Source organism: Calliopsis andreniformis, unplaced genomic scaffold, assembly GCF_051401765.1.
Source record: "Calliopsis andreniformis isolate RMS-2024a unplaced genomic scaffold, iyCalAndr_principal scaffold0400, whole genome shotgun sequence".
In the NCBI taxonomy this organism is placed as follows: domain Eukaryota; kingdom Metazoa; phylum Arthropoda; class Insecta; order Hymenoptera; family Andrenidae; genus Calliopsis; species Calliopsis andreniformis.
Window position 1 is genome coordinate 175,001 of NW_027480809.1, and position 7,009 is coordinate 182,009.

Consider the following 7,009-nt stretch of genomic DNA (forward strand, 5'->3'; position numbering starts at 1 on the left):
CCAAGTAAATGTGGGTACAATCTAAGGAACCATAACTGATTTAATGAGCCATTCGCGGTTTCACCTTAATACGGCACGTACTGAGACATGCATGGCTTAATCTTTGAGACAAGCATATGACTACTGGCAGGATCAACCAGGGAGCGAGCTTCGTAAAGACTCCTCCTCCTCTCCTACTTCACCATCGTCGTCGGTTTCACTTTTGCAGATCACCGATCGACGACACTCTCTTTTCTCTCTAGTTTCTAATTTTCGAGACAAGAATTATCACACAGAGAAATTTCCACGAAACTATTCTCTCCGTCGTGATACTTGAGCTCCTTCGGCAACGATCCACCAGCCTTTCACACACAATTCTTCTTCATATGAGAGTGAAGAATCACAGAACATATCCTTCCACAAAAATATTCCTGTGAACTTCCTCTCTCTCGGATCGAGCCGCCCTTTCACACAATTTCCAGAGCCAAGCATCACAGTGATATCTTGCTCGCACGTCACTACTCCTTTCTCATCTTTTACTTTCAATCAATTGGGATTGCACACCTCAACACAATTCAGATAGATCCACAATTTTTCGTGTGCACAAATATCCCACAACACATGTTCAGAAACTCGTGACACGAACAGCAAACTCATGTGATCCACAGTATTAAATCTTTGCTTTTGCGTGTCACGTAAAGATTGTAACTTCGACCAGGAGTCTCGGTTCATTCATTTATTTGACAATTCCAACATTGGTGTCGGACCTCGACAAGCACGAATCACACACGCCGTTGGTCATCCATCGGTAAGCACGTACACCGGACCTCCGCAGAAAACTCTACGGAGCGGTATACGCTCGCGCTAAGCATCCATCGTACAGGCACGTAAACCACTCACGCTGGTCACTGACGACGAAGCGCGTATCAAGCACGCTGGGCAAAGTCGACAGAAGCGCGTAATAGTGGCATGCCGAAACATATCGAGATAGCGCGTTAAGCGTCGTGCTGGGCATAGCGAGCTGGCGCGGAATGTGCGCGCTGCACATATCGAAAATCTGACACCTCTTGATATTTAGGCTTTCCATTCTCACGTAAGCCCGGCGCCCGCCTTAAAGACGGAACGTTTCGTTCAGTTTAAATAAACTCATTCGCTCGGACAAAGAGTTGATGCTCAGTAAGTACGAGTATACACGCTAGTGCATACAAGTCACCAACGTCCAAAGGACGATTACCACATAAGGGCCATTCGGTCTTAGACACCGACCCGTGGTCATGCTGTGTAGAGAAAGATCCGGAACGTAAACCGTTCGAAGACACTCGAGATACAAGATCCCGAGGAGCGGTGGACTGCTTCTCGACCGAGATCGTAGAATAGCCACGCGCCCAGCGATGCCTCGACGGTACGCCCGGACCGACGCTTCTCTTATAGATACCGAGTGGCCGGCCGAGAGGCCGGCGACGGCCGACCGTAGCCGCGCGGCCTTACGGTGGGAACTCGCCGCGCGTGCAGCACTCCCGGCCGGTACGCTGCCACTTAGACTCGGCAGATGAACACGTACACATACGAGGTCGTCTAAAACTAACTTAATACTAAACTGCGGACATTATACTGCTATAATCACAAACTTTCAACATGTTTCAACCACATATTTTAAGACTATATACATACAAATATAGCAATATTGAAAATATTCTAAGTCCCCGTTCGTGTCGCTCCGGAACCGAATGTCGACGGAACGAAATGACAACGGTAGATCCTTATTCCTGGTGCTCGTGGCTCTCTAAAACCATACACTTGTTCTCCTCTGTCTCTTACCTGTGTCGAGATAATCGAGAATCATGGAGCGTTCGTGTCGCTCCGGAACCGAAAGTCGTCGGATCGAAACGAGAACGTTAGATCCATATTCCTGATCGTTGAGGCACTCTAAAACTATTAGGCTGTTTTGCTCTCTGATGCCCGTGGACCGAGAGAACGTAGAATAACGGAGCGATCGTGTCGCTCCGGAGCCCGAGCGAAAAAATTCTAAGTCCCCGTTCGTGTCGCTCCGGAACCGAATGTCGACGGAACGAAATGACAACGGTAGATCCTTATTCCTGGTGCTCGTGGCTCTCTAAAACCATACACTTGTTCTCCTCTGTCTCTTACCTGTGTCGAGATAATCGAGAATCATGGAGCGTTCGTGTCGCTCCGGAACCGAAAGTCGTCGGATCGAAACGAGAACGTTAGATCCATATTCCTGATCGTTGAGGCACTCTAAAACTATTAGGCTGTTTTGCTCTCTGATGCCCGTGGACCGAGAGAACGTAGAATAACGGAGCGATCGTGTCGCTCCGGAGCCCGAGCGAAAAAATTCTAAGTCCCCGTTCGTGTCGCTCCGGAGCCCGAGCGAAAAAATTCTAAGTCCCCGTTCGTGTCGCTCCGGAACCGAATGTCGACGGAACGAAATGACAACGGTAGATCCTTATTCCTGGTGCTCGTGGCTCTCTAAAACCATACACTTGTTCTCCTCTGTCTCTTACCTGTGTCGAGATAATCGAGAATCATGGAGCGTTCGTGTCGCTCCGGAACCGAAAGTCGTCGGATCGAAACGAGAACGTTAGATCCATATTCCTGATCGTTGAGGCACTCTAAAACTATTAGGCTGTTTTGCTCTCTGATGCCCGTGGACCGAGAGAACGTAGAATAACGGAGCGATCGTGTCGCTCCGGAGCCCGAGCGAAAAAATTCTAAGTCCCCGTTCGTGTCGCTCCGGAGCCCGAGCGAAAAAATTCTAAGTCCCCGTTCGTGTCGCTCCGGAACCGAATGTCGACGGAACGAAATGACAACGGTAGATCCTTATTCCTGGTGCTCGTGGCTCTCTAAAACCATACACTTGTTCTCCTCTGTCTCTTACCTGTGTCGAGATAATCGAGAATCATGGAGCGTTCGTGTCGCTCCGGAACCGAAAGTCGTCGGATCGAAACGAGAACGTTAGATCCATATTCCTGATCGTTGAGGCACTCTAAAACTATTAGGCTGTTTTGCTCTCTGATGCCCGTGGACCGAGAGAACGTAGAATAACGGAGCGATCGTGTCGCTCCGGAGCCCGAGCGAAAAAATTCTAAGTCCCCGTTCGTGTCGCTCCGGAGCCCGAGCGAAAAAATTCTAAGTCCCCGTTCGTGTCGCTCCGGAACCGAATGTCGACGGAACGAAATGACAACGGTAGATCCTTATTCCTGGTGCTCGTGGCTCTCTAAAACCATACACTTGTTCTCCTCTGTCTCTTACCTGTGTCGAGATAATCGAGAATCATGGAGCGTTCGTGTCGCTCCGGAACCGAAAGTCGTCGGATCGAAACGAGAACGTTAGATCCATATTCCTGATCGTTGAGGCACTCTAAAACTATTAGGCTGTTTTGCTCTCTGATGCCCGTGGACCGAGAGAACGTAGAATAACGGAGCGATCGTGTCGCTCCGGAGCCCGAGCGAAAAAATTCTAAGTCCCCGTTCGTGTCGCTCCGGAGCCCGAGCGAAAAAATTCTAAGTCCCCGTTCGTGTCGCTCCGGAACCGAATGTCGACGGAACGAAATGACAACGGTAGATCCTTATTCCTGGTGCTCGTGGCTCTCTAAAACCATACACTTGTTCTCCTCTGTCTCTTACCTGTGTCGAGATAATCGAGAATCATGGAGCGTTCGTGTCGCTCCGGAACCGAAAGTCGTCGGATCGAAACGAGAACGTTAGATCCATATTCCTGATCGTTGAGGCACTCTAAAACTATTAGGCTGTTTTGCTCTCTGATGCCCGTGGACCGAGAGAACGTAGAATAACGGAGCGATCGTGTCGCTCCGGAGCCCGAGCGAAAAAATTCTAAGTCCCCGTTCGTGTCGCTCCGGAGCCCGAGCGAAAAAATTCTAAGTCCCCGTTCGTGTCGCTCCGGAACCGAATGTCGACGGAACGAAATGACAACGGTAGATCCTTATTCCTGGTGCTCGTGGCTCTCTAAAACCATACACTTGTTCTCCTCTGTCTCTTACCTGTGTCGAGATAATCGAGAATCATGGAGCGTTCGTGTCGCTCCGGAACCGAAAGTCGTCGGATCGAAACGAGAACGTTAGATCCATATTCCTGATCGTTGAGGCACTCTAAAACTATTAGGCTGTTTTGCTCTCTGATGCCCGTGGACCGAGAGAACGTAGAATAACGGAGCGATCGTGTCGCTCCGGAGCCCGAGCGAAAAAATTCTAAGTCCCCGTTCGTGTCGCTCCGGAGCCCGAGCGAAAAAATTCTAAGTCCCCGTTCGTGTCGCTCCGGAACCGAATGTCGACGGAACGAAATGACAACGGTAGATCCTTATTCCTGGTGCTCGTGGCTCTCTAAAACCATACACTTGTTCTCCTCTGTCTCTTACCTGTGTCGAGATAATCGAGAATCATGGAGCGTTCGTGTCGCTCCGGAACCGAAAGTCGTCGGATCGAAACGAGAACGTTAGATCCATATTCCTGATCGTTGAGGCACTCTAAAACTATTAGGCTGTTTTGCTCTCTGATGCCCGTGGACCGAGAGAACGTAGAATAACGGAGCGATCGTGTCGCTCCGGAGCCCGAGCGAAAAAATTCTAAGTCCCCGTTCGTGTCGCTCCGGAGCCCGAGCGAAAAAATTCTAAGTCCCCGTTCGTGTCGCTCCGGAACCGAATGTCGACGGAACGAAATGACAACGGTAGATCCTTATTCCTGGTGCTCGTGGCTCTCTAAAACCATACACTTGTTCTCCTCTGTCTCTTACCTGTGTCGAGATAATCGAGAATCATGGAGCGTTCGTGTCGCTCCGGAACCGAAAGTCGTCGGATCGAAACGAGAACGTTAGATCCATATTCCTGATCGTTGAGGCACTCTAAAACTATTAGGCTGTTTGCTCTCTGATGCCCGTGGACCGAGAGAACGTAGAATAACGGAGCGATCGTGTCGCTCCGGAGCCCGAGCGAAAAAATTCTAAGTCCCCGTTCGTGTCGCTCCGGAGCCCGAGCGAAAAAATTCTAAGTCCCCGTTCGTGTCGCTCCGGAACCGAATGTCGACGGATCGAAATGACAACGGTAGATCCTTATTCCTGGTGCTCGTGGCTCTCTAAAACCATACACTTGTTCTCCTCTGTCTCTTACCTGTGTCGAGATAATCGAGAATCATGGAGCGTTCGTGTCGCTCCGGAACCGAAAGTCGTCGGATCGAAACGAGAACGTTAGATCCATATTCCTGATCGTTGAGGCACTCTAAAACTATTAGGCTGTTTTGCTCTCTGATGCCCGTGGACCGAGAGAACGTAGAATAACGGAGCGATCGTGTCGCTCCGGAGCCCGAGCGAAAAAATTCTAAGTCCCCGTTCGTGTCGCTCCGGAACCGAATGTCGACGGAACGAAATGACAACGGTAGATCCTTATTCCTGGTGCTCGTGGCTCTCTAAAACCATACACTTGTTCTCCTCTGTCTCTTACCTGTGTCGAGATAATCGAGAATCATGGAGCGTTCGTGTCGCTCCGGAACCGAAAGTCGTCGGATCGAAACGAGAACGTTAGATCCATATTCCTGATCGTTGAGGCACTCTAAAACTATTAGGCTGTTTTGCTCTCTGATGCCCGTGGACCGAGAGAACGTAGAATAACGGAGCGATCGTGTCGCTCCGGAGCCCGAGCGAAAAAATTCTAAGTCCCCGTTCGTGTCGCTCCGGAGCCCGAGCGAAAAAATTCTAAGTCCCCGTTCGTGTCGCTCCGGAACCGAATGTCGACGGAACGAAATGACAACGGTAGATCCTTATTCCTGGTGCTCGTGGCTCTCTAAAACCATACACTTGTTCTCCTCTGTCTCTTACCTGTGTCGAGATAATCGAGAATCATGGAGCGTTCGTGTCGCTCCGGAACCGAAAGTCGTCGGATCGAAACGAGAACGTTAGATCCATATTCCTGATCGTTGAGGCACTCTAAAACTATTAGGCTGTTTTGCTCTCTGATGCCCGTGGACCGAGAGAACGTAGAATAACGGAGCGATCGTGTCGCTCCGGAGCCCGAGCGAAAAAATTCTAAGTCCCCGTTCGTGTCGCTCCGGAGCCCGAGCGAAAAAATTCTAAGTCCCCGTTCGTGTCGCTCCGGAACCGAATGTCGACGGAACGAAATGACAACGGTAGATCCTTATTCCTGGTGCTCGTGGCTCTCTAAAACCATACACTTGTTCTCCTCTGTCTCTTACCTGTGTCGAGATAATCGAGAATCATGGAGCGTTCGTGTCGCTCCGGAACCGAAAGTCGTCGGATCGAAACGAGAACGTTAGATCCATATTCCTGATCGTTGAGGCACTCTAAAACTATTAGGCTGTTTTGCTCTCTGATGCCCGTGGACCGAGAGAACGTAGAATAACGGAGCGATCGTGTCGCTCCGGAGCCCGAGCGAAAAAATTCTAAGTCCCCGTTCGTGTCGCTCCGGAGCCCGAGCGAAAAAATTCTAAGTCCCCGTTCGTGTCGCTCCGGAACCGAATGTCGACGGAACGAAATGACAACGGTAGATCCTTATTCCTGGTGCTCGTGGCTCTCTAAAACCATACACTTGTTCTCCTCTGTCTCTTACCTGTGTCGAGATAATCGAGAATCATGGAGCGTTCGTGTCGCTCCGGAACCGAAAGTCGTCGGATCGAAACGAGAACGTTAGATCCATATTCCTGATCGTTGAGGCACTCTAAAACTATTAGGCTGTTTTGCTCTCTGATGCCCGTGGACCGAGAGAACGTAGAATAACGGAGCGATCGTGTCGCTCCGGAGCCCGAGCGAAAAAATTCTAAGTCCCCGTTCGTGTCGCTCCGGAGCCCGAGCGAAAAAATTCTAAGTCCCCGTTCGTGTCGCTCCGGAACCGAATGTCGACGGAACGAAATGACAACGGTAGATCCTTATTCCTGGTGCTCGTGGCTCTCTAAAACCATACACTTGTTCTCCTCTGTCTCTTACCTGTGTCGAGATAATCGAGAATCATGGAGCGTTCGTGTCGCTCCGGAACCGAAAGTCGTCGGATC

At 50.3% G+C, this 7,009-nt stretch overlaps 1 non-coding gene across 1 annotated transcript in view; it reads right to left on the minus strand.

The window, feature by feature from the left end:
- Positions 1–143, minus strand: part of LOC143187888 (small subunit ribosomal RNA) — a 1,921-nt gene extending 1,778 nt beyond the window's left edge. The window contains exon 1 of the ribosomal RNA XR_013003351.1: positions 1–143. This exon is cut by the window's left edge and continues 1,778 nt beyond it. This is a non-coding gene — a ribosomal RNA (small subunit ribosomal RNA).
- Between the last annotated feature and the right edge of the window lie 6,866 nt (positions 144–7,009).